The sequence below is a fragment of the Ovis canadensis genome, chromosome 13, assembly GCF_042477335.2.
Source record: "Ovis canadensis isolate MfBH-ARS-UI-01 breed Bighorn chromosome 13, ARS-UI_OviCan_v2, whole genome shotgun sequence".
In the NCBI taxonomy this organism is placed as follows: domain Eukaryota; kingdom Metazoa; phylum Chordata; class Mammalia; order Artiodactyla; family Bovidae; genus Ovis; species Ovis canadensis.
In genome coordinates, this window is record NC_091257.1 from 47,561,123 (window position 1) to 47,586,326 (window position 25,204).

General features: G+C 39.3%; 1 protein-coding gene across 8 annotated transcripts in view; it reads left to right on the forward strand.

Annotated features, from left to right (window-relative positions):
• CACNB2 (calcium voltage-gated channel auxiliary subunit beta 2) overlaps nucleotides 1–25,204 on the forward strand; it is a 415,600-nt gene that overhangs the window by 238,109 nt on the left and 152,287 nt on the right. The window lies entirely within an intron of this gene.

Here is a 25,204-nt window from a genome sequence, read left to right on the forward strand (position 1 = left end):
TTTAATTTCTTTTTATACTATGGCAGAGGCTCTGCTCAAGCCAAGCGCTCTAGTTATAATCAGAGTATCTGGTGTGAACCCCACTGATGAGGCTCCCTGAGTTTGATCTGATTTTTTTCTTTTTCCTGAAAAGAAATATTTAGGGGGGGTTCTTAATAACTCATTAAACCTCTGGCCACCTTTTCCTTTTTTTCACTTGTAGATTGTTTGGAGAGCTATTTTGCGGGCACAACCTATGACAAAAATTGCCAGTCCCCTTTAAGAAGCCACCTCCCCTGACCCCCAAAAGTAGATGTCAGTTTCAAATGATGTTTGGACATGATTACAACTCATGCTCTTCCTTTTTTTTTAAATTTTTTTTAATTGAAGGATAATAGCTTTACAATGTTGTGTTGGTTTTTGCCATACAACAATGTGAATCAGCCATGCGTATACTTGCATCCCCTCCCTCTTGGATCTCTCTCCCACCCTCTACCATCCCACCTCATCACAGAGCACTGAGCTGAGCTCCTTGTGCTTTAGGTTTCAATGCTACTTCATATTCTTAAACTGGCGTGTGTTTTGGCCAAAACTCTTGAATTTTAAATGTTATTCTCTGAATTCTTTTGATGTGAAGATTGACTTTTATGCTTTCTGCCATTGTGAGTGGCACTTAAGAGCCCAGGGTTGTAAATCTGAGTCTCCAGCACAAAAGGCAAACTAAACTCTTTGGTATTCAAAGTGAGCCATCAGTTCTGGAACAGGGTCTAATGCTGGGAGTAACAGCATCCCAGGAGTGTGAAGTAGCACAATGCTATTGCAGGATAGGCACTCAGGAAAGATGTATTACTTAATAAATTGATAGTGAGTCAACACTGGAAGAATAAGGGAAAGAAAATTGAAATGTCTTTGACATCAGCTCTTCAAACAACCTCAGAAATAGGTGATTTTTTTTTCCCTCTGTTGTATCGAGAAGGAAACTAAAGCTGAAAGACTTTGGTTTTTTAAACAAATATTTATTGTATATTTATGATTAGTTATTTATCCCTAAGAGAGTCATGGGAAATGGGTCTGTATTTCCATTTTACAGATAGGGAAACTGAGGTGCTGAAGTTTTAAGTAATAGCTTTGGTATGGAGCTAAGATATGAAGGGGTAGGGCAGGACTCAAGGAAGCCAACTTCAGAGATCATCCCCTTGAACTACAAGGCATTTCAGGCATCCGGTTAGGGCCCTGCTGGGTACAGACCTAGCACATAACAAAACAAAGTTGTCAGATTTCAAAACCCACCTTGTTTCCACTTTCCTTGTTGAAAACCCAGTGAATTCTCTACTGTTTGTAATAAGGAGCCATGAATGGCTTCTAAGCATCAAAGCAATCGGCTGTTGTCCACCATTCTCACACCTCTTAATCTTCTTTTTCAGCCTCAAGCTCATTCTCTTTCATCAGGTTCTGTTTTTTCTTGCCTTCTCCTTCTCTGAGAATGACTTCTCTCTCTTGGCTGGCTTTTCCCCTGTGGACGTAAAAAGTATTCATGACCGAAAAGTTGAGAGTTATGTTTCACTCGGTGGTAATTTTTAGAACTTCAAGCCCGAGTAACCCTGAGAGAACTACTCCCAGGAAGTAAGGGGAAGGAACCACGTAAGTTTTGCAACAAAGCGCAGATAGTTGGAACATCAAAAAAACATCAAAAGAACATCAAAAGATTATTGTTACTTAAAGAAAACCACATATCCTAAGTTAAGGAATTTAGCACATTTCTGTGCCTGGGAAATGAAATTAAAAGATGCTTCCTCCTTGAAAGAAAAGCTACGATGAACCTAGACAGCATATCAAAAAGCAGAGACATCACTTTGCCAATAAAGATCCATATAGTCAAAGCTATGGTTTTTCCAGTAGTCATGGATGAAGACAGTCAAGAAGGCTGAACATCGAAGAATTCACATAGTTTTCAAACTGCAGTGGTGGAGAAGACTCTTGAGAGTCCGTTAGACAGCAGGGAGATCAAACCAGTCAGTCTTAAAGGAAATCAACCCTGAATAGAAAGGACTGATGCTGAAGCTCCAATACTTTGGCCACCTGATGCAAAGAGACAACTCATTGGAAAAGACCCTGACGCTGGGAAAGATTAAAGGCTGGAGGAGGGGACGACAGAGGATGAGATGGTTGGATGGCATCACCGTCTCAATAGATATGAGTTGGAGCAAACTCTGAGAGATAGTGAAGTATAGGGAAGCCTGGCGTGCTGCAATCCATGGGGTCACAAAGAGTCGTATACGACTGCAACAAGGAGTGGGAAAATGCAGGAGTCTAGGCTGGCTGAAATCATTCCTTTGATGTGCACCTCAGCTGTCTGGGGCCAGTATCTTGTGTTTTTACATCCTGAGTTCCCTCAGGACTCACTGTAGGGAGTGGCTGCAGTCTGATGGCGGCTAGATGGCTGGTATTCTTTTCCTTCCTGAGTTTCCTGAGGTTCACCGGCTCTCGTTGGAGGACTATAATTCCTGATGTCTATGACGTTGTTTACTGATAAATGGCAGGAAATACTCCATTTCTCACCCCACATCTACTAAAAGTGAGTGCTGTCTGTCTCTTGTACTCCATGGATTCAGCCATCACCTTTACATAGCCAACCTTGAATAAAATTAAAAAAAAAAAAAATCCAGTCGTATAAGTGCATTGGCTTGTTCCGCATCTCTCCATGGTTGCTCCGCCACTGCTAGCATGCTTGAAGTGAAATTCTTAATTGTTCTTTTCCAGTAACCTCCCCTGAGTGCAAGAAGTATAAGCTTAGGAACCATCCCAAACCAATGCAATTTCTAACATCTGTATTATTGTCATCACATATTTATACAAGTCTAGGTCAGCTTCATTAATAGTGAATGGTCAGTCTGTCTGATTGATGGTTGTTCACCTAATGATTTAAGTCACTTTTAAGTGTTGCTTTCAATATCCATCCAGTTATCCTTTTCTTTTTAGCCATCTTTTTTACTTGGAAGGACTTAAAGATGTTTGTTTAAAAAAAAAAATTTCAGCTCAATTTGTATTTCAGAATAGTAATGATCCATTTAGCACTGTGGGTATTTTTGTCTTGAACAACTACTTAAAAGATGTTTATCTGAAGACCTTTTCTTCCAAATGTTCTGTTTGTAGTAATAAATACTTGTAAAATTCTTCAAACTTTGATTAGTGTTATCTAATTATTCCTTTATATTGTGTAATGACTGTTTCCTCCTGGTTTCTTTTCCTGTAAGTGATTATATGAAGGTTCACTTTAGATCCTTAACACAGAAGTACCCTAAGGGGAATTGATTTTAAATTCTTTTTTAATTTTTTAAATTAATTTTTATTGAATTATAGTTGCTTTTCAGTGTTCTGTTGTACAGCAAAGTATATTGGCTATACATTTATTTATATGAACTCTTTTTTGGATTTCCTTCCCAGATAGGTCGCCACAGAGTGCTGAGTAGAGTTCCTTGTGCTATACAGTAGGTTCTCATTAGTTATATATTTTATACATAGTATCAAGAGTGTATATATGTTAATCCTAATCTCCCAATTCATCCCCCCCCCACCTTCCTCCCCTTGGCATCCATACATTTTTGATACAGGCACTGTGGAGGACAGTGTGGAAGTTCCTTAGAAAACTAAAAATAGAACTATCATATGACCCAGCAGTCCTACTCCTGGGCATATACCCAGAGAAAACCATCATTCAAAAAGATACATGCACCCCAGTGTTCACTGCAGCACTGTTTATAATAGACAAGACATAGAAGAAGCCAAAATCCTTTTTTTAAATTGAGATACAGTTGACATATAACTTGACATTAGTTTCAAGTATACAGCATAACAATTACATACAAATATATTATGAAATTTGGAAAACTCAGCAGTGGCCACAGGACTGGAAAAGGTCAGTTTTCATTACAATCCCAAAGAAAGGCAATGCCAAAGTATGCTCAAACTACTGCACAATTGCACTCATCTCACACGCTAGTAAAGTAATGCTCAGACTTCTCCAAGCCAGGCTTCAGCAATACATCAACCGTTAACTTCCAGATGTTCAAGCTGGTTTTAGAAAAGGCACAAGAACCAGAGGTCTAATTGCCAACATCTACTGGATCATCGAAAAAGCAAGAGAGTTCCAGAAAAACATCTATTTCTGCTTTCTTGACTATCCCAAAGCCTTTGACTGTGTGGATCACAATAAACTGTGGAAAATTCTGAAAGAGATGGGAATATCAAACCACCTGACCTGCCTCTTGAGAAATCTGTATGCAGGTCAGGAAGCAACAGTTAGAAATGGATATGGAACAACAGACTGGTTCCAAATAGGAAAAGGAGTATGTCAAGGCTATATATTGTCACCCTGCTTATTTAACTTATATGCAAAGTACGTCATGAGAAACGCTGGGCTGGATGAAGCACAAGCTGGAATCAAGATTGCCAGGAGAAATATCAATAACCTCAGATATGCAGATAACACCACCCTTATGGCAGAAAGTGAAGAGGAACTAAAAAGCCTCTTGATGAAAGTGAAAGAGGAGAGCAAAAAAGTTGGCTTAAAGCTCAACATTTAGAAAAGGAAGATCATGGCATCTGGTCCCATCACTTCATGGGAAATAGATGGGGAAACAGTGGAAACTGTCAGACTTTATGTTTTGGGGATCCAAAATCACTGCAGATGATGACTGCAGCCATGAAATTAAAAGATGCTTACTCCTTGGAAGAAAAGTTATGACCAACCTAGATAGCATATTGAAAAGCAGAGACATTACTTTGCCAACAAAGGTCCATCTAGTTAAGGCTATGGTTTTTCCGGTGGTAATGTATGGGTGTGAGTGTTGAACTGTGAAGAAAGCTGAGTGCCAAAGAATTGATGCTTTTGAACTGTGATGTAGGAGAAGACTATTGAGAGTCCCTTGGACTGCAAGGAGATCCAGCCAGTCCATCCTAAAGGAGATCAGTCCTGGGATTTCTTTAGAAGGACTTATGCTAAAGCTGAAACTCCAGTACTTTGGCCACCTCATGTGAAGAGTTGACTCACTGGAAAAGACTCTGATGCTGGGTGGGATTGAGGGCAGGAGGAGAAGGGGACGACAGAGGATGAGATGGCTGGATGGCATCACTGACTCGATGAACATGAGTTTGAGTGAACTCTGGGAGTTGTTGATGGATACAGAGGCCTGGCATGCTGCATTTAATGGGGTCTCAAAGAGTCAGACACGAATGAGCGACTGAACTGAAGTAATATTATGAAATGACTACCAAGATAAGTCTAGTTAACATCCATCACCACACATAGTAACAATTTTTTTCCTTGTGATGAGAATTTTTAAGATCTACTTTTAAGAACTTTTAAGATCAATAGGTGAAGACATGGGTGAAGGTGATCAAAACTTCGACTTATAACGTATCTAAATCCTAGGGATGTAATGTACCTCATGGTAACTAGAGTTAATCACACTGTATTGTATATTTGAAAATTGCTAAGCAAATAGATCTTAAAATCCTTTAAATGGAATAAACAAAAATAATAACCTGTGAGATAATAGATTTTAAAGTCCATAAAAATAATCCACAAAAATATTGCTATAGTGTGTAGCATTGTTAAATGTTGCTAAAATACAGCTAATAAGAGCGAAATCCTCAGCAAACTCTTCATAAATGAATTCATAAATTAGGTGCTGATTGGTTTTGCCAGTGAAGAAAAGGCTGCTGGTCTGAGTTGACCGCTTATCCCGTTTCTTGTTCACATTCACATAGCGCTCCTCACCTCCATCTGGTTGATTGATTGCCTGAGTGATTGGTTACTACCTAGCAAGTCTACTCACTTGAGAATATCTTGTACCTAGTTCTGTTGATCAGCCAAGCTTGGACTCTCCACCTACAGGCAGGCTGGCCCCTTGATCACAGCCCGGCTAAGGGGAGCTGGGCTGTTGCATCAGCCAGGCATTGTGCTCCTCGGAAGGAAATCAGCAGTGTGGACATCACCCAGCGCCCCCTGCTGCTGATTACAGCTAAGGATAAAGAATTTATTTATGTTACAAATTTTACCTAGATGTTGATTCTATGAGAGGTTAGTGCTAGGCTTCGTTCAGTGTTCCAAGGCTTTTTGGCTCTTGGTGCGATATTAAAGGAAGGAAAATTCCAATACAAATTTCCAGTTAAAAAAAGGCAAGATACATATGTGTGTGTATATATATATGATGCCAATAACCCTAGCTCTCTTCTTAGGCCTGGCTCAAATCCTTTTCCTTCTTGAGATCTTCTCTGTTCCCCATGAAGGCCCATCTTCTGATGCTGAGTTCTGCCTGTCCGGCTAGTCATTTGCTGACATGTTTCCATCTCAGATTGTCAATAGTGTGTTGTCTCTGAAGCCTATATATGAGCCTGAGTACCACTAGTACTATTAATAGTAAGTACTAGTCAGACAGTGTTTAAGAGCATCCTTTTTAAAAAGGTATAACTAAACAGGCAGCATGATATGGTAGCTCAAATATCTGAACTAGAAAGTCTGAATTCATATCCTTGTTTTATATACTCCTACTACCTATGCGACTTTGGCTATGCTACCTAAAACTTCTGAATATCAGTTCCGTTTTTTTTTTTTTTTCTGGAATAATAGGCATAATAATACCAACAAAAACATTTGGTTTAAGAGCAAGGAAACAGTTTTGGGGACGCACATTCTATATCATAAGCTGCTGTAAAATATTAATTAATAAAAACATTTATTAATGCTGTTTGAAATAAAGTGGCCTTCAATGCAGTTAATTCTGCTTTCTCTTGTCTTTCTTTCAGCATCCTCAGCCTAATTTTTCCTCTCCTACTGCTCTACATACTGTTACCTGTGACCCACATCTTTTTCCCTGGTGTCTGCCTGTTTTTATTGCTTCCTCTCTCTCTCTCTCCCTTCTTTTCCGGTTTGCCTCTTCCTGTCAAATCCCATTTCTCATGCAGCTTTCTTCTTCCTTTGCCTCCTCCTCCATGTCGTCTGCTTCCTCCTGCTCTCTCCTTCCTCTCCCTCCCTTCCTTCTCCCTCTCCCCCATCCTCCTCCCTTCTCCCCCATCCTCCTCCCTTCTCCCTCTCCTTCTTCTTCCTCCTCTTCTTTTTCAGCTTTCTTTCTTGTTCTTCTGTCTAATAAGGTTTAAAATTGACCAGAGATAAAAGAATTTGAGTAAATTCTAGTTCAAATCAGTTCAGCCGCTCAGTCGTGTCTGACTCTTTGTAACCCCATGGACTGCAGCATGCCAAGCTTCCCTGTCCATTACCAACTCCTAGAGTTTGCTCAAACTCATGTTCATCGAGTCACTGATGCCATCCAACCATCTCACCCTCTGTCGTCCCCTTCTCTTCCTGCCTTCAATCTTTCCCAGCATCAGGGTCTTTTCTAATGAATCAGTTGTTCACATCAGGTGGCCAAAGTATCGGAGCTTCATCTTCAGCAGAAATCCAGAAGTCTATACAATTTGTGTTGGTTTTTATGATAGCATTTTAGGCAAGTGCTATTTTATTGGTATGCACAGAATCTTGGAAGGTTAGATGTGACAGGAGGGAGATAACTTCAAATCCAATCTGCTTGGTGGTTTAAAAATGAAAGCAAATGTCCAGAGAGTTAAGTGACTTGACCTGGATCCCAAAGTCAATTACCGACTGTGTTGATAGTTAAGACTGTTTCGGGTGTTAGAGGACTCTTGTTTCTTTTCACTTCTGCTAGCGGCTGTATTGTGTTTCCCTTTTTAGAGTTTAGTTAAGGACATTATCTAGGGGTTTGTTTGTTCCCAGCAAGCAATCTAGCTGATTGACTTTGAGGAAGTTACTTAACCTTTGTGGCCTTCAGATTCTCATCAGAGAATGAGAGGACCAGCTACTCTTCCAGCATCTTTATAACTCTCGAGTTTCCTCCATCATATTTAAGAGCTCTGTGGCGGCCAGTTGTTTACTAGTACAAGGTGACTTGGGTTCTTGTATGCAATATGCCCTTGTGTTTCTTTCCCGGCGCCACCCAAGGTGGAACTTCTTTTGCAGCATTACTGTATTTCAGTCTGTACAACCAGTTACCCTTGTCCAGTATTTGGCTAAATTATTTCTAATTAAAACAGGACAGTTTCCTTGGCGGAAATCCTGTCCTTGTACTACAAGGATGCTTGGCAAGATGTTTGTTATCATTTTTCAAAAAACTGTAGGAAAGTGAAATATTTTTTTTGGATCACAATGTTGCAACAGAACAATGTGACATTTGTTATTACCTCTGAAAATGGACAGAGGAGCCACATTTTTCTTCATTTAAGGACCAGTGTAGTATTAATCATTCATGGGTTTCTTTGTAAACCTTCCCACACAAATTATTCATAATTTGAAGTAAATGCAGATGGAGAAAGAAAAGAAATGTAAAGAAGTATCTTTGTTGAGATAAGAATGATAAGAATATATTAGGTAATTTGTGCAGGATATAAAATTCAGTAAGTTACCAAGTCCTTTAATTTTACCCAAACTAACACTCAAATTTCCTTTAAATTCCTAGGAAATCTTTCTGTTTCTTTAAATAACTGGGAAATTCATCTTTCTTAGTACATTCTTACAATAATTTTTTAAGATTTATTATTTATTTGTTTTCGGCTGTGCTGGGTCTTCGTTGCTACACTTGGGCTTTCTCTAATTGCAGTGGGCAGGCGCTACTCTTCCTTGCAGTGCATGGGGTTCTCATTGTGATGGCTTCTCTTGTTGTGGGGCACGGGCTCTAGGCTGTAAGAGCTTCAGTAGTTGCAGCACGTGGGCTCAGTAGTTGGGGCACAGGGTCTTAGTTGCTCCATGGCATGTGGAATCCTCCCAGACCAGGGATTTAACCCATGTCCCCTGCATTGGCAGGTGAATTCTTAACCACTAGACTACCAGGGAAGCCCGATAATGTTTTGTAATTATTATAATCCTTCCTAGGCCTCCATGAAATGGCTGGGGCATGTAATCAAGCCACTTAACAGAAATATAAATGAGTGTCACCTGGCCCAGCATTCGCTTTCATCTCTTTGCTTTTAGGAATCAATGGCTATAGGACATCAAAAGCTGATTTTGTTTAGTTGTGGAATTTTCACTCAATTTTCCAGACCATCATTTCCTGAAAAGTGAAAGTCACTCAGTCATGTCTGACTCTTTGTGACCCCATGGACTATATAGTCCATGAAATTGTCCAGGCCAGAATACTGGAGTGGGTAGCCTTTCCCTTCTCGGAGATCTTCTCAACCCAGGGATCGAACCCAGGTCTCTCGCATTGCAGGTGGATTCTTTACCAGCTAAGCCACCAGGGAAGCCCCATCATTTTCTGAAGTGCTTGCAAATAGTCCGTTTTTTGGCTTTTGGTGTCTGAGAGCCTATTTTAAGAGCACTGCCAAGCACAGTAAACTAATAGCACTGTATTCCAGCTGTGGAAACAGTATCACTGTAGTAATGTACCCTAGCTTCCTGGAAAAGGGCTTCTTTGTGGCCATGGTGTGTATGAAACATGTACCATGATGGCAGTGAACATTCTCATGTGGTAAGAAAGTGTTCTCCATCTCATTGACATCTAGCATTTTTCATCAGTTTGGTTTTATTTTTCTCAATCATTTCAGAATTTGTTTTTAACCTTTTCTCCCAAGTGCTTGATGTCATTACAGTAATACAAAACAAATAGCCTGTATCCAAGGGACTAGCACAAATGTTGAAACAGTTCAGAACAAAGTTTGAAATTAACAAATGTAATTTCTAATTTTAGTATCCAATGTACTTGAGATTATTTTTGTACTTGAACTTGGATTTGAAATGCTTATCAATATCTTACCATGTCTTTTAAAAAAGTCTTTTAAAAAGTCCTTGTAAGGCAATTTAGATTCTTTAAAAAAAAAAAAGATCTCAATTCCCTGGTAAAAATATATGTTAAATATAATTGACAGTAATTGAATTGAGAGATTTATATGTAATAAAACTTTGGGTAATTTTTTAAATTGTTTTGTATTGGTGTATAGTTCACAGCAAAGTGCTTCAGTTATACACATATCCATGCTGTGTGTACTCAGTCATTCGGTCGTGTCTGACTCTTTGTGACCCCGTGGACTGCAGCCCTCCAGGCCACTCTGTCATGGAATTTTCCAGGCAAGAATACTAAAGTGGGTTTCCATTTCCTTCTCTAGGGGATTTTCCTGACCCGAGGATCCAACCCATGTCTCCTGCATTGGCAGGCAAATTCTTTACCGCTGACATATAGCTATATATCTATTGTTTTGCAGATTCTCTTCCATTACACGTTATTACCAGGTATTGGGTGGAGTTCCCTGTGCTGTACTATAGGTCCTTATTGGTTATGTGTTTTAATTTATCCCTCCCCCACCACCCTAGGGTAGGTAATCATAAGTTTGTTTTCTAAGTCTGTGAGTCTGTTACTGTTTTGAAATTAATCCATTTATAACATTTTTTTTAGATTTCTTTGGGTCATTTATAAGCATTAGTAAAATCTCACCCTAAGAAATGCTTTTTAAAAAACATTAAAAATATGTATTTGATTTAAGAATATGTATGCACACACATATGCATATTACGATATCACATGTTCTCAACCATAAAATATGTAAAAGTTCACATTAACCTATACATAGTGAATATAAGAAAAGTGAATGTTTCTTATATGCAAATAAAACTGAAGCTAAACTTTGAGTTATAGACACATTTTTGAAATTGTAGAAAGGTATTTTAAACCATATATTACTTTGAAATATTTTATCGTTCAATTCAAATTCCATAATTACATCTCTAGTTCCTTAATATCTTGATGGATTGAGATGATAATTGAATCTAATTTTAGACAAATGTATAAGTTTGACAGTTTAACTGTCAAGAAATAGCCCTGTATGAAAGAATGACTTTCGGCTTTCTGGTTATAGTCTACTGAAAACCAAATTCCCTTGTAGATTTGTGTAGGAGCACAATAGAGGGAGGTAATTTCAATTCTTGTCAGATAGCAAAAATCTCCTGCAAAGCAACTTGATTCTAAACAGAGTAAGTTGAAATCACACAGTTTTCTATTTCATGTGATTTCCTCATTCTGTCCCTCAGAATGGTATTCTTACACTGTTTCAAAATGAGAGTTGAAGATTTTCATTAGAAATTTCAAAATGATCTTCTCTGGAATGGCCATTATTTTAACAGTAAAAATTATGTATATTACAAATTACAATAAATAGGAAGTTATAATAAATAATAAAAGTTATTTTGTCTCTTGTTCTTTGCTGTCAGGTCACCATCATAATAAGCAAACATTTTTTTTGAAAGACTGGTCTGTGACTCCATTAGAATATTTCCAGGAATTTAAAGTGGTTGTGGGGTTAAAAGTTTTCAGAATGACACATATAAAATGCCTACTAAATAAATAATACAGAATTGCATCCAGTATTGAAATCTTACTTTCTGTTGTCATTATCTCCATTGCATGTGGCTAAGGCAGAATTTTCAAACTATCTAAGAGTTACACATAAGCATGTGCTGTCAAACAGGAAAACAGATTGACCAGAAATTTTGTTCAGATTTTTCGGTAAGATGCTGCAGAAAAACCTGAACAAACTTTTTGGCCAACCCAGTATCTTGAGGAATGATGTTAACATTTTAAACAAAGCATTCCTGACAATGAGTTCCAGGTTTTCATTATTTTTCTGATAAAGAATATAAACCAATACAGGAATTACTTCCTAGAATATACCCCAAAAAAGTATTTTAGGAATACAAACATTGATGAATTACCCCCATAAAATACACACCTGTTGTATATGATTATGCACAGAAGCCAGTTTTTTCATGAATAATTTGCATCATTTTACATAATTTTTGCATAATTTAAGAAACCATATGCTCTATTATGAAGAAGAAAGTATTTAAAGTCTGCAATCGTGTTAAACAGTTACAGTATGAGTCACTTTATATTTTTTTTAAGTGCTGCTCTAAGTGTGACAACAGAAACTTAAAGGATGTGATGCTCATTTGAAGTATGCTATTAATTTAAAGCCGTAAATTCTTTAACTTAGGCCATTTTGGTGATTGTGACCAAATTTGGAACATTTTTTGTGTGAAGTATTGAAATGTTTTTAAGAACCTGAAAACTGTCTCAGAATATTAATTGACATCTGGGAATTCAGTGTGTGTGTTCTATAAGGTGAGATCTACATAACTTGTTTCAAAAATTGACCCTGATAATTTTTCTAGGTTTTATAACTTGCCAGAACTGGTTAATTTTACTAAACTTCATAAAGAACAGTTATATACATGTTTTAAAAGAATTTTTTTCAATTTAATTCCAAAGTCCATCTTCTGCTTTTCTCTCTTGAATCAAATATTCTATCTGTGCCACTATTTTTTGAAGATTAGTCATTATGATTGAAGATGTTTTCTACTTTACTGTTGCACAGGAAGCAATAGTCTAAACTTTGATGTTTTTAATGTATCCATACCAGAATTTTTATTTTGTGAGGAAGTGATATTGCCATTTTCCTTTAAGATTATTGATATAGTTTTATTTTTTAATATTTGTTTTATATTGGAGTATAGTTGATTTACAATGTTGTGTTAGTTTCAGTTATCCACCAAAGTGATCCGGTTATACATACACTGTATTTATTCTTTTTAAAATTCTTTTCTCATGTAGGTTGTTACAGAATACTCAGTTTTCTATACTATAAAGTAGGTCCTTGTTGATTATCTATTTTACATATAGTAGTTTGTATAATTAATTCCAGATTCCCAAATGTTATTTTATTTTTAATAAGAGCCCTATGCTAATAAGAAATATATTTAAAATGCTCCATTTGAGAAGACTACCTGATTTAAGAAGGTATATTTCCTTGTTGTCTTGAAAGAGGTTGGAACTGGGGCCAATAGTGGAAGTTGGAAGAAGGGAGAAAGTGTGTTGCTTTTCAGTTTAAAAAATAGTAAGTGAACCCACTAAGAAATAAGCCACCAACTTCGCATCTCTAGAAGTATTGTATCCTGCTTTGGTCACTCCCTAGCCAGTGCTGTTCAGTAGAACTTTTCCTCACAGTGAAAATTTTCTATGTTGTTGCTGTTCAATATGGCATCCTGGACATGACTTTGAGCAGACTCCGGCAGATGGAGAACAGAGGAGGCTGGCATGCTGCAGTCCGTGGGGTCGCAACAAGTCAGACACGACTTAGCAACTGAGCAATGACAATATGGCAGCTACTAACCATGAGTGACTGTTGAGTACTTGAAATGTGGTGACTGAAAAATTGAATTTGTGATTAAATCTGAATGGCTTCTACTAGGACATCCTTGGCAATCCAGTTAGGACTGCATGCTCCCAATGCCGAATGCCTAGGTTGAATTCCTGGTCAAAGAACTAGATCCTGCATGCCCCAACTCGAGATACTTCATACTGCCACTAAGACCCAGATAGACAGACAGACAGACAGATGACTCCTTTCTACTCACACTGTGCTCCACAGACCAGGAGTTCCAGCATCGCGTCCGAGCTTATTGGGAACGCAGAATCCCAGGTCCCACCCTAAACCTACTGAAACAGAATCCACATTCTAGTGAGATTTCTCAGGTGATTCTTCAGGTCATTACCATTTTGCAGAGCTGGTCTGAAAGGCATTCTTACATAGACTCAGTGGTTAGATGAGATGAGTGTTCATTTCACTCAAGTCTGCAATTCTTTCCTTTCAGAGAAGTTAATTTTTGAGATTGGAAGAGAGGTTAAGAGCATAGACTTTGAGGTTAGACAAGGAGTTGAAACTCAGCTATTCTACTCATTGGCTTTGAGTGATTTTGGATAAATCAATCTGTCAAAGCCTCAGCTCCCCTTCTGTCAGATGGGGGTGCTCATGAAATGGTACCTGTCCAGCTACCATGAAGGTGAACTGACATAATGTTAGTAAAGTGTTTACAGGGTAAACCATCAATAAAGGATTTTTTTCCTTTTATCTTATTTATTTTTGGCTGTGCTTGGTCTTTGTTGCTATGCGCAGGCTTTCTCTACTTGCGGTGAGCAGGGTCTGCTCTTTGTTGCCATGCGTGGGCTTCTCATTGTGCTGGCTTCTCTGGTAAAGCACAGGCCCTAGTGTGTGTGGGCACAGTAGTTGTGGCACTCAGGCTTAGCTGCTCCATGGCATGTGGGATCTTCCAGGACTGGGATCGAACCTGTGTCCCCTGCATTGGCACTCTGATTCTCAACCACTGTACCACCAGAAAAGCCCTAAAGGTTGGTTTTAACCCCTATTATTGTTAATGCATATTACATAACCCCTATTATTGTTAATGCATATCACATGCCTTTCAAAGTAAGATAAGCAGACTAAACTTAGCAGGCCTAGATGATTGGATATATCTTTCTTCCAAATCACAATTAGCTTTGCAAAGTCTCAAACGATGGTTACCTGTCTTAAAGAAAAGAAGATCTGAAGTCTTCTGGTGTGATTTTTTTCACATATTTTATATTTAGCATTAAAGTGAGAAATAGTGACCCAACCTCTTGGAACCATCAAAGGGTCCTTAAACTGGCGATCAGAGAGCAAAGCAATCACTTCTTCATTCCTTTAAAATTCCTCTTTGCCTTCCTATGGTAGAGATTATGGAATCCCTCCCCCCCAAAAATGTCTTAAAAGTTCTGCCCCCCTCTATTACTCATGGCTGGGGCCACAGCAAAGTAAATTCTGCCATCCTGGTTGCACAGTGTGGAGGGATATGTCTGGCAGGCCTCCTTGGGAGTACAGCCAGAATTTCCTTTTCAGCAAATTCTGTTTCAAAAAGAATGAACCCAGGGTGAGCTCAAGCTATTAGTCACAAGTTTTCATCTTTATTAAATGGAGCTTCATCAGGGAGCTAGCCTGAGTGGGGGTGGGAACAGTCTGCTAGTTAAAAATAAAAGCTCATACTTATTTAAAATTCCCATCGTTCTTTTGGCACTAAAAAAGTCATCCATGCTTATAGAATATAATTTCCAAAGGACTTTCTGTGATTTAACCATTCTGTCATTGTTGGACATTTAGATTGCTCAGCACATGCATACATGTATGTGTGTATATTACATACGTGTGTGTGTGTGATCCCATGGTGAACATTTCTCGTACATAAATTTTTTCTGCACCTTTGTTTCCTTCACATAGATTCTGAAAAATAGAATTACTGAATATGTACTTTTAGAAGAGAAATATGTCTTGACAAATGGCTGTTCAGAAACATTGCATTAATTTAGATGTCTTCCACCAGCAGTGTTTGAGTTCATTTCACTATAATATTGATTGTCACTTTTAAAAAGGTTAAGTTGATGCAATGAAATACTATTCATACATTAAAAAGTAGGAAATGCTGCCATTGGTGGCAACATGGATAAATCTTGGGGGCACTGCAGTAAGTGAAATAAGTCAGACGGAGAAAGACAGCTACTGTATGATCTCACTTAGATGTGGAGCCTTAAAAAAGAAAACAACTCAGAACAGATTGGTAGTTGGCTGAAGTGGGGGGTGATGGGTGTGAAATGAGTGAAGGTGGTACAAACTTCCAGTTATAAAATAAACCCTGGGAATATAATGTACAACATGGAGACTCTAGTTAGCGATATTTTATTGTCCATTTGAAATTTTCTAAGAGAGTAGATCTGAAAAGTTCTCATCATAAGAAGAAAATTATACCAATGTGTGCTGATGGATGTTAATTAAACTCAAAATAGGTACATATAGCAAATCATTATGTTGTACATTTACAGTGAATACAGAGTTATATATCAAGTTACGTCTTAATTTTTTAAAGAGATCAATATAAACATGGTGGTTAAAGTAGTCTCTGGACTCACCTGCCCTGAGTTCAGGCCTTGGCCCTGTCACTTACTTGCTGTGTGACATTTCAGGCACACTCACTTGACTTGTAAAACAGGGAAAGTAGTTTCACCTACTGCATGGGTTGTTGTGAGGATTAAGGTAGTTACTCACACATGCTGAGTCACTTCAGTAGTGTCCCCATCTATTTCCCATGAAGTGATGGGACCAGATGCCATGATCTTCGTTTTCTGAATGTTGAGCTTGAAGCCAACTTTTTCACTCTCCTCTTTCACTTTCATCAAGAGGCTCTTTACTTCTTCTTCACTTTCTGCCATAAGGTGGTGTCATCTGCATATCTGAGGTAATTGATATATCTCCCGATAATCTTGATTCCAGCTTGTGCTTCCTCTAGCCCAGCGTTTCTCATGATATACTCTGCATATAAGTTAAATAATGATCAGTGGAGAAATAACTCCAGGAAGAATGAAGGGATGGAGCCAAAGCAAAAACAACACCCCGTTGTGAATGGGACTGGTGAAAGAAGCAAGATTAGATGCTGTAAAGAGCAATATTGCTTAGGAACCTGGAGTGTTAGGTCCATGAATCAAGGCAAATTGGAAGTGGTCAACCAGGATATGACAAGAATGAACATTGACATTCTAGGAATCAGTGAAATAAGAAGGACTGGAATGGGTGAATTTAATTCAGATGACCATTATATCTACTACTGTGGGCAGGAATCCCTTAGAAGAAATGGAGTAGCTATTATGGTCAACAAGAGAGTCCGAAATGCAATACTCAGATGCAATCTCAAAAATGACAGAATGATCTCTGTTCATTTCCAAGGCAAACCATTCAATATCACAGTAATTCAAGTCTATGCCCCAACCAGTAATGACAAAGAAGATGAAGTTGAACAGTTCTATGAAGACCTACAAGATCTTTTAGAACCAACACCCAAAAAAGATGTCCTTATCATTATAGGGAACTTGAATGCAAACGTAGGAAGTCAAGAAACACCTGGAGTAACAGGCAAATTTGGCCTTGGAATACAGAATGAAGCAGGGCAAAGGCTAATAGAGTTCTGCCAAGAGAACACACTGGTCATAGCAAACACCCTCTTCCAACAACACAAGAGAAGACTCTACACATGGACATCACCAGATGGTCGACACCGAAATCAGATTGATTATATTCTTTACAGCCAAAGATGGAGAAGCTCTATACAGTCAGCAAAAACAAGACCGGGAGCTGACTATGGCTCGGATCATGAACTCCTTATTGCCAAATTCAGACTGAAATTGAAAAAAGTGGAGAAAACCACTAGACCATTCAGGTATGTTGCTGCTACTGCTGCTAAGTCACGTCAGTCGTGTCCAACTCTGTGTGACCCCATAGATGGCAGCCCATCAGGCTCCTCCATTCCTGGGATTCTCCAGGCAAGAACACTGGAGTGGGTTGCCATTGCCTTCTCCAATGCATGAAAGTGAAAAGTGAAAGTGAAGTCGCTCAGTCGTGTCCAACTCGTAGCGACCCCATGGACTGCAGCCTATCAGGCTCCTCCACCCATGGGATTTTTCAGGCAAGAGTACTGGAGTGGGTTGTCATTGCCTTCTCTGATTCAGGTATTACCTAAATCAAATCCCTTATGACTATGCAATGGAAGTGAGAAATAGATTTAAGGGACTAGATCGGATAGATAGAGTGCCTGATGAACTATGGACGGAAGTTCGTGACATTGTACAGAATCAAGACCATCCCCAGGACCCACGACTAGAGCCATCTATATGTAAATCATCTAGGACAGTAATTCTGCACACAGCAAAAGTTATGTGCCATCTGTTAGGATCATTGTTAGGGGGTGTGTATGGCCAAGAGGCCTACCTGACATTTTAGGAGTGTTGTCTTTTTTTATTTTAATTTTTACCTTATTTTGAACTATAGTTGCTTTGCAGTGTTGTGTTAGTTTCTGCTCTACAGCAAAGTGACTCAGTTATACATATTCATGTCTCTATTTTTTTTCAGAATTGTTTCCCACATAGTTTATTACAGAGTATTCAGCAGAGTTCTCTGTGCTATACAAATACAGTAGGTCCTTGTTGATTATTTTATTTTAAATGTTTATATTTATTTTTGGCTGTGCTAGGTCTTCATGGGAGCATGAAGTCTTTCTCTAGTTGCGGCGCACAGACGGAGTTGTGGCACGCAGGCTCAGTAGTTGCAGCCCTCGGGCTTAATGGCTCTGCTTCCTGTTGGATCTTAGTTCCCCAGCCATGGACCAAACCCATGTCCCCTGCACTGGAAGCAGATTCTTAACCAGTGGACCACCAGGGAAGGGAAGTCCCTAATTATCTATTTTAAATATAGTAGTGTATATATGTCAATTGCCAAATCCCAATTTGACGCTCTGCCAAAGGAGTGTTGTCTATTTGATGACTGTGCGCCATGAAGGGGGAAGTCTCTTAATGGATTGAGAACTTTTGCCATTACTCACCTTTATGCCCCATGAACCAAAAAGGAATTTCATTCAATGAAAAATTTCCCCATTTTGATTTCGTTCTGCACAACTGCAGTCAGAAATTCTGAGTCCATTGATGCTCCCCAAAGACCATGCTTTGTGGTTATAATTCCCAAGTGAAGGAGCTCACCAGTTTGGCCACCAGCGTCTTCTACTACAACCCTCTCTGTCTTGAGAGCCACTGAGTGCCTGCCCAACAGGCTACTGGCAGTCCAAACTGTGTGCAGCTCTCCCTGGAGGTTTTCACTGTGGATGGTTGAAGGAAGCACCCTAGAGCCTCTTATTTAGAGGGATGTGGGGTGGGGAAGCAAAAGAGAACAAAACTTTGTGATGAAATGCAAAATCATTGGCCGAAGGAAGATCACATTTTCCTACAGACCAGGCAACTTCAGCGCAGCCCACACTATTGAGAGGTGTCCGACTCTTTGCGATCCCATGAATCGTAGCACACCAGGCCTCCCTGTCCATCGCCAACTCCCGGAGTTCACTCAAACTCATGTCCATCAAGTCGGTGATGCCATCCGGCCATCTCACCCTCTGTCATCCCCTTCTCCTCCTGCCACCAATCCCTCCAAGCATCTGAGTCTTTTCCAATGAGTCAACTCTTCGCATGATGTGGCCAAAGTACTGGAGTTTCAGCTTTAGCATCATTCCTTCCAAAGAACACCCAGGACCCATCTCCTTTAGAATGGACTGGTTGGATCTCCTTGCAGTCCAACAGACTCTCAGGAGTCTTCTCCAACAGCACAGTTCAAAAGCATCAAATCTTTGCCACTCAGCTTTCTTTACAGTCCAACTCTCACATCCATACATGACCACCGGAAAAACCATAGCCTTGACTAGACGGACCTTTGTTGACAAAGTAATGTCTCTGCTTTTGCATACACTATCTAGGTTGGTCACAACTTTGCTTTATCCCATGGGTTCCTGGAAAATCCAGGTGTCATTGGTACACATTCATATTGGTATTCTCTCCAAGAAGATACTGATATTCAACCCTGAAAGGAATAGAAATGACTGTAAAAAATAATAATAACCTTCTTCCTTCCCTAACCCTATTTGCATCTGAATGCCTGCATTGATTTAAAGAATAAATAATTATAGGTACATCAGGGTGAGTTAGTGACTCAAGATAGTCAGAATGACAGAAGAAATAGAAACCGTAAAGATACAAAACATACAGTCATGTTTTGAAGGACATTGAAAGGGCTGCTTGGATCACCTCAAAAGCCATACTGAGCATGACAGCTGATGAAGGAGAAAAACGTGAACATAAGATGTCATTTGCGGTTTCCAGAAGGTAGAGAAGGCTTAGTGGAAGGACAGTGGCTGAGAGGTGCCAGGTAGAACTGAGGGGACGGGTGCAGGGGGCAGATGGAATTATAAGATCTCCTTGATGGGTTAATCCTGAGTTAATAAGGAAGGGAGGAGGTAGCTCTTTGGTTTAGAGTAAAGGAGAAAGGGTAGCTTAAGAGATAAAGATGCGAGGGCTTCTCTGGTGCCTCAGACAGTAATGTGGGAGACCGTGGGGTCAATCCCCGGGTTGGGAAGATTCCCCTGGAGAAGGGAACGGCTACCCACTCCAGTGTTCTGGCCTGGAGAATTCCATGGACTCTGTTGTCCACGGGGTCACAAAGAGTTGGACATGACTGAGCGACTTTCACTAATAAAATTAGTCAAAGCTCATGAATTGCTGAGTCCTGTTTCAAAGGACATCTCTTGTCACCAGGGGGATTTTCCTTATTCTATAAAATACTTTGCCCTCTCAGTGACATACTTAGCCCCTCCTGTCGTGTATAACAGAACAGAGAAGCCCTACCTGGCGCTCGTTGCTAGGCACCTCTGTACCCGCACTATCCTTTTCAAGTATTATTTAACATCACAACAACTCCATACAGGGGGTGCTGTCTCCTCATTTTCCAGGCACAGAAACTCAGCCTTAAAGATGTTCTGTAGCGTGTCCAGTGTCACCCAACAGAGTGCTAAGTTTAACATTTGTTACACTGCCCTCTAAAGAAAAGTCCCTTTGAGATGAGTGGGGGAGCTTTTCATCTCATTTATCTAGAGTGAATGCACATATATACAGTGGAATATTATTCATCCATCAAAAGGAACGAACTAAAGCCATTTGCAGCAACATGGATGGACCCAGAGATGATCGTGCTAAATAAGAGAAGTCAGAAAGAGAAAGGTAAATATCACATGATATAATGCAGAAGTGGAGTCTAAAATACGACACAAATAAACTCAGCTACAAAACAGACTCACAGACATAGACAACAGGCTTGTGGTTGCCAAGCGGGTAGAGAAGTGGAGATAGAGACGGAGTGGGAGTTTGGGATTAGCAGATGCAAACTAATTTATAGAGGATGGATAAACAACAAGATTCTGCTGTATAGCACAAAGAACTATATTCAATATCCTGTAATCAACCATAATGGGAAAGAATATTAAAATATATATATACCTGAGTCACTTTGCTATACAGCAGAAATTAATACAACATTGTAAATCAACTATACTTCAATAAAATTTTTTAAGTTATTTAGTAAAGACAGAAGGCTGTGTTTCAGAGGAAACCTGAGGCGCAGTTCCTACTTTTTGTGATGTTAGAGATTGAAAATGGCAGAGAGATGAGTGTTTTGTTGCATGCTATTCTTTTTTATTTTTTGTCCTGTAATTTCACCACCCTCCCCACTTTGTGTATCAATGCTGGAAAGGAGAAAGGTACGTGTGTCTTTATTAATGTAAAGATAATCTCAACGTGCTAATAGGGATAAAGTTCATCATTAATCATTTTCCAAATTCTCTGAGAGATGTTATTTACCCTTTGCATTCTGTTTTCAGAGCTGTGCATTAGGAAAATATCTGGCATTGAAATTAGAAGAAGCAGCTTTTAATTGGAGAAGACTCTTGAGAGTCCCTTGGACTGCAAAGAGATCCAACCATTCCATCCTTAAAGGAGATCAGTCCTGGGTGTTCATTGGAGGTACTGGTGTTGAAGCTGAAACTCCAATACTTTGGTGGCCACCTGATGCGGAGAGATGACTCATTTGAAAAGACCCTGATGCTGGGAAAGATTAGGGCAGGAGGAGAAGGGAACAACAGAAGATGAGATGGTTGAATGGCATCACCAACTCAATGGACATGAGTTTGGGTGGACTCCGGAAGCTGGTGATGGACAGGGACATGCAGTTGTTCATGGGGTCGCAAAGAGTCGGACACGACTGAGCAACTGAACTGAACTGATGAAGACCTAAAACAAAACTTTTTGCTAAGTAATTTAGTTCCTTGAAACTGAGAAATAGAAGGCAATATTTGTCACAAAATAGCGCTAGTGAGAAGTGAAAATTCAGTTCTTGTTGAGCTTTATATGAGATGCATGGGGTTTTGGTCTCTGAGCCATGATCTTGATGTTCAAAGGCCTGGACTTGATAATCGGTTGTTCAGTCATTAAGTTGTGTCCAACTCCTTGAAACCCCATGGACTACAGCACGCCAGGCTTCCCTGTCCTTCACTGTCTATCTCCTGGAGTTTGTTTAGATTCATGTTCACTGATTCGGTGACGCCATCCAACCATCTCATCCTCTCTCGTCCCCTTCTCCTCCTGCCCTCAATCTTTCCTAGCATCAGGGTCTTTTCCAGTGACTTGTCTCTTCACATCAAGTGGCCAAAGTATTGGAGGTTCAACTTCAACATCAGTCCTTCCAGTGAATATTAGATGTGATTATCAGTAGATGCGGACAGTGAATGACTGGATGAATGGTGTTGTCTGTGTCTCTATTTGAAGGATGATTTAATTTTCCTGGTTTAAGAATGTGTTGAAAACTACCATGAAGCTGCCCCCACATGCCTTGTACATGGATTTGGAGAAGACAACTCTTTTCTCATCAACTGAGGCAGTCACTGGTTTGAAAACCATCTGTACTAAGATATTAATTTAAGTATAAATAATTTATATTAGGGAATATTTCTAAAAGGGAGGAAATTTTTCTTGTGACACAGAATTGTCCTCCAAATATATACCCTTTTTGCTCTTGTAAAAACAAAAAAAAAAAAGGAATTGGAGTACGGAATAATTTGATTAAGTATCAGTACTATGTGAGCTGTATAATTTCAAGTGTGGCATATCCCGTAATACAGAAGTTGACAAACTTCCTGTCAAGGCCAAATAGGAAATATTATGGGCTTTCAGGCCATACATTCTCTCTTATCCACTCAGCTTTGCTTTTGTAACACAAAAGCAGCCACGGGAAATGTCGAATTGACTGAGTGTGATTGTGTGCCAATAAAGCTTTATTTATGGACACACAAATGGGAATTTCATGTAATTTTCATGTCATGTGATATTGTTCTCTTGATTGTTTTGAGCTACTTAAGAACATTATTCTTAGTTCCCAAGGCATACAAAAAGAGGCAGCGGGCTGGCAGGTCCCTGCTAGAATCTGTGTGGTTAGAGACCTGAGGATATTTTTATACCAGGAAATGTGTAATGCTGTCCCCCTGAGCCTGGTATAAAATCTGGGAGTGTACTATAGATGTCCTTGAGCTATTTTTTTAAGGTTTCTGAAAATTATGTTTGGCAGCACAAATGACCTTTGCTCCTAATTCAGATGTCATGTTTAAATTTCTACCTGGATCTGGAATTGAATGAAAATGATGATTATGAAATACACAGGGTCCTTGAACTCTTCCTTTTGGCTGTTTGGATGGGTCATTGTCTTTATGTTAATTAGAATCCAAGAACATGATATTTCCACTGCTTGTGAAAGATATTAGAGGAAAGATCTAGCCATAGCTTGTGTGTGTGTGTGTGTGTGTGTGTGTGTTGCAGGGCAGAGCAGGGAAGGGGTGGTATGAAGGAGCAGAAACCTGGGAAGATTAAATTACAAGGACCATTGACAAAGAAAACTCAAGACAGCATAGTTGGTGATATGTCAACATTTTAATTCTGAATGAGTGTTAATTGGGTATCTTAGTGCTGAAACTATTTGTTACCTAAAACACTGACACAATCTGAAGGTTTCTGATTTTTATAATTATATAGCACACACAGAATTTCTTTCTCTAGATGTGATTGCTTTATACAGAATGTATTTGAGGCACTCATGTAGATCAATTAATAATTCAGAACTGTAATTATTAGACTCCACAGTGACTTGTAGTAAAAAAAAAAAAAAAAAAAAAAAATCTTCCAGAGTCAGCCTACGAACAGTTTGAGGCTGGTTGAAATTTCAAACTTCAACTTAAGAAATGAAAAAAAAATCTCCCCTTCCTCCCTTCCCTATAAGCCCCCTGGATCAAAAAAAAAGGCAGGAGCAGGCCTTGCTTCCTAGAGCTGACTTTCTATCATATTTGTTAACTTATTTAAGTTTGAAAGCTTATGAGACTTTCTCTGTCTAAAACCATGTTGAGGTTTCTTGTAATATTTTTTTACTGTGATAAAATATATGTAGCAAAACTTACCATTTTTGAAATTTGTTAATTGAAGGATAATTGCTGAACAATATTGTGTTGGTTTCTCCATATATTAACATTCATCTGCCACAGATACGCATATGTTGCCTCCCTCTTGAACCTCCTTCCCACCTCCCATCCCATCCCACCCCTTGAGGTTGTCACAGAGACCCGTACTGACTTTCCTGAGTCCTACAGGAAATGCCCACTGGCTGTTTTACATATGGTACTGTATACGTATCCATGCTAGTCTCTCCATTTGCCCCACCCTCTTCTTCCCCCAGTGTGTTGACAAGTCTGTTCTCTTATCTCTGCATCTCCACTGCTGCCCTGAAGATAGATTCATCAGTACCATCTGTCTAGGTTCCATATATATGCATTAACATATGATATTTGTTTTCCTGTTCCTGACTTACTTCACTCTGTATAGTAGACTCTAGGTTTATCAACCTCTTTAGAACTGACTCACATGTGTTCCTTTTTATGACTGAGTAATATTCCAGTGTATATATGTACCACTATTTTCACCGTTTTTAAGTATACAGTTCTGTGGCATCACGTACATCCATTACTCATGAATTCCCTGCCCTTTCATGCCCCCAGCCCTTGGGACCCACAATCTACTTTCTGTCCCCGTGCATGTGACCTCTGCTGGTACTTCCTGGAAGTAGAAGCATATAGTATTAGTCCTTTTGTGATTGGCTTCCATCCTCAGCATAATACCTTCAAGATTTTTTTTAATAAAAGCTATTTTTAAAATTTTAAATGAAAACTTCAAGCTTTAATGCAGGTAGTTTTAAGCTTTTATCTTAAGAACAAGTGTTCCTAATTCCTTTAAAATATATATATATACATATATATTTAACTTTTAGGTAGATTTTATAATTTATTTACTTGTTCCTCATTGTGTTGCATCTTCATTACTGCGCACAGGCTTTCCCAAGTTGCAGTGAGTGGGAGTTACTCTGCCTGGGATTCTTATTACAGTGGCTTCTCTAGTTGCAGAGCACAGGCGCTAGGGTGTGTGGCCTTCAGCAGTTGTAAAGCACGGGCTTAGTTGCTACACAGCATGTGGGATCTTCCTGCGCCAGGGATCGAACCTGTGTCCTCTGCATCGGCAGGCAGCTTCTTAACCACCGGTGTGTTAAGTTGCTTCATTCATGTCTGACTCTTTGCAACCCCATGGACTGTAGCCTGCGAGGCTCATTGTTCATGGGATCCTCCAGGCAAGAATACTAGAGTAGGTTGCCGTTTTCTTCTCTAGGGGATCTTCCTGATTCGGGGATCGGACCCACATCTCCTGTGTCTCCTGCATTGCAGATGGATTCTTTACCACTGAGATACTAGGGAAGCCCCACTGGACCACCAGGGAAATCCTAAAATATATACATATATATAATATACATATATATTATATATGTTAGTGTTAACTGGATCACCAAGCCACAT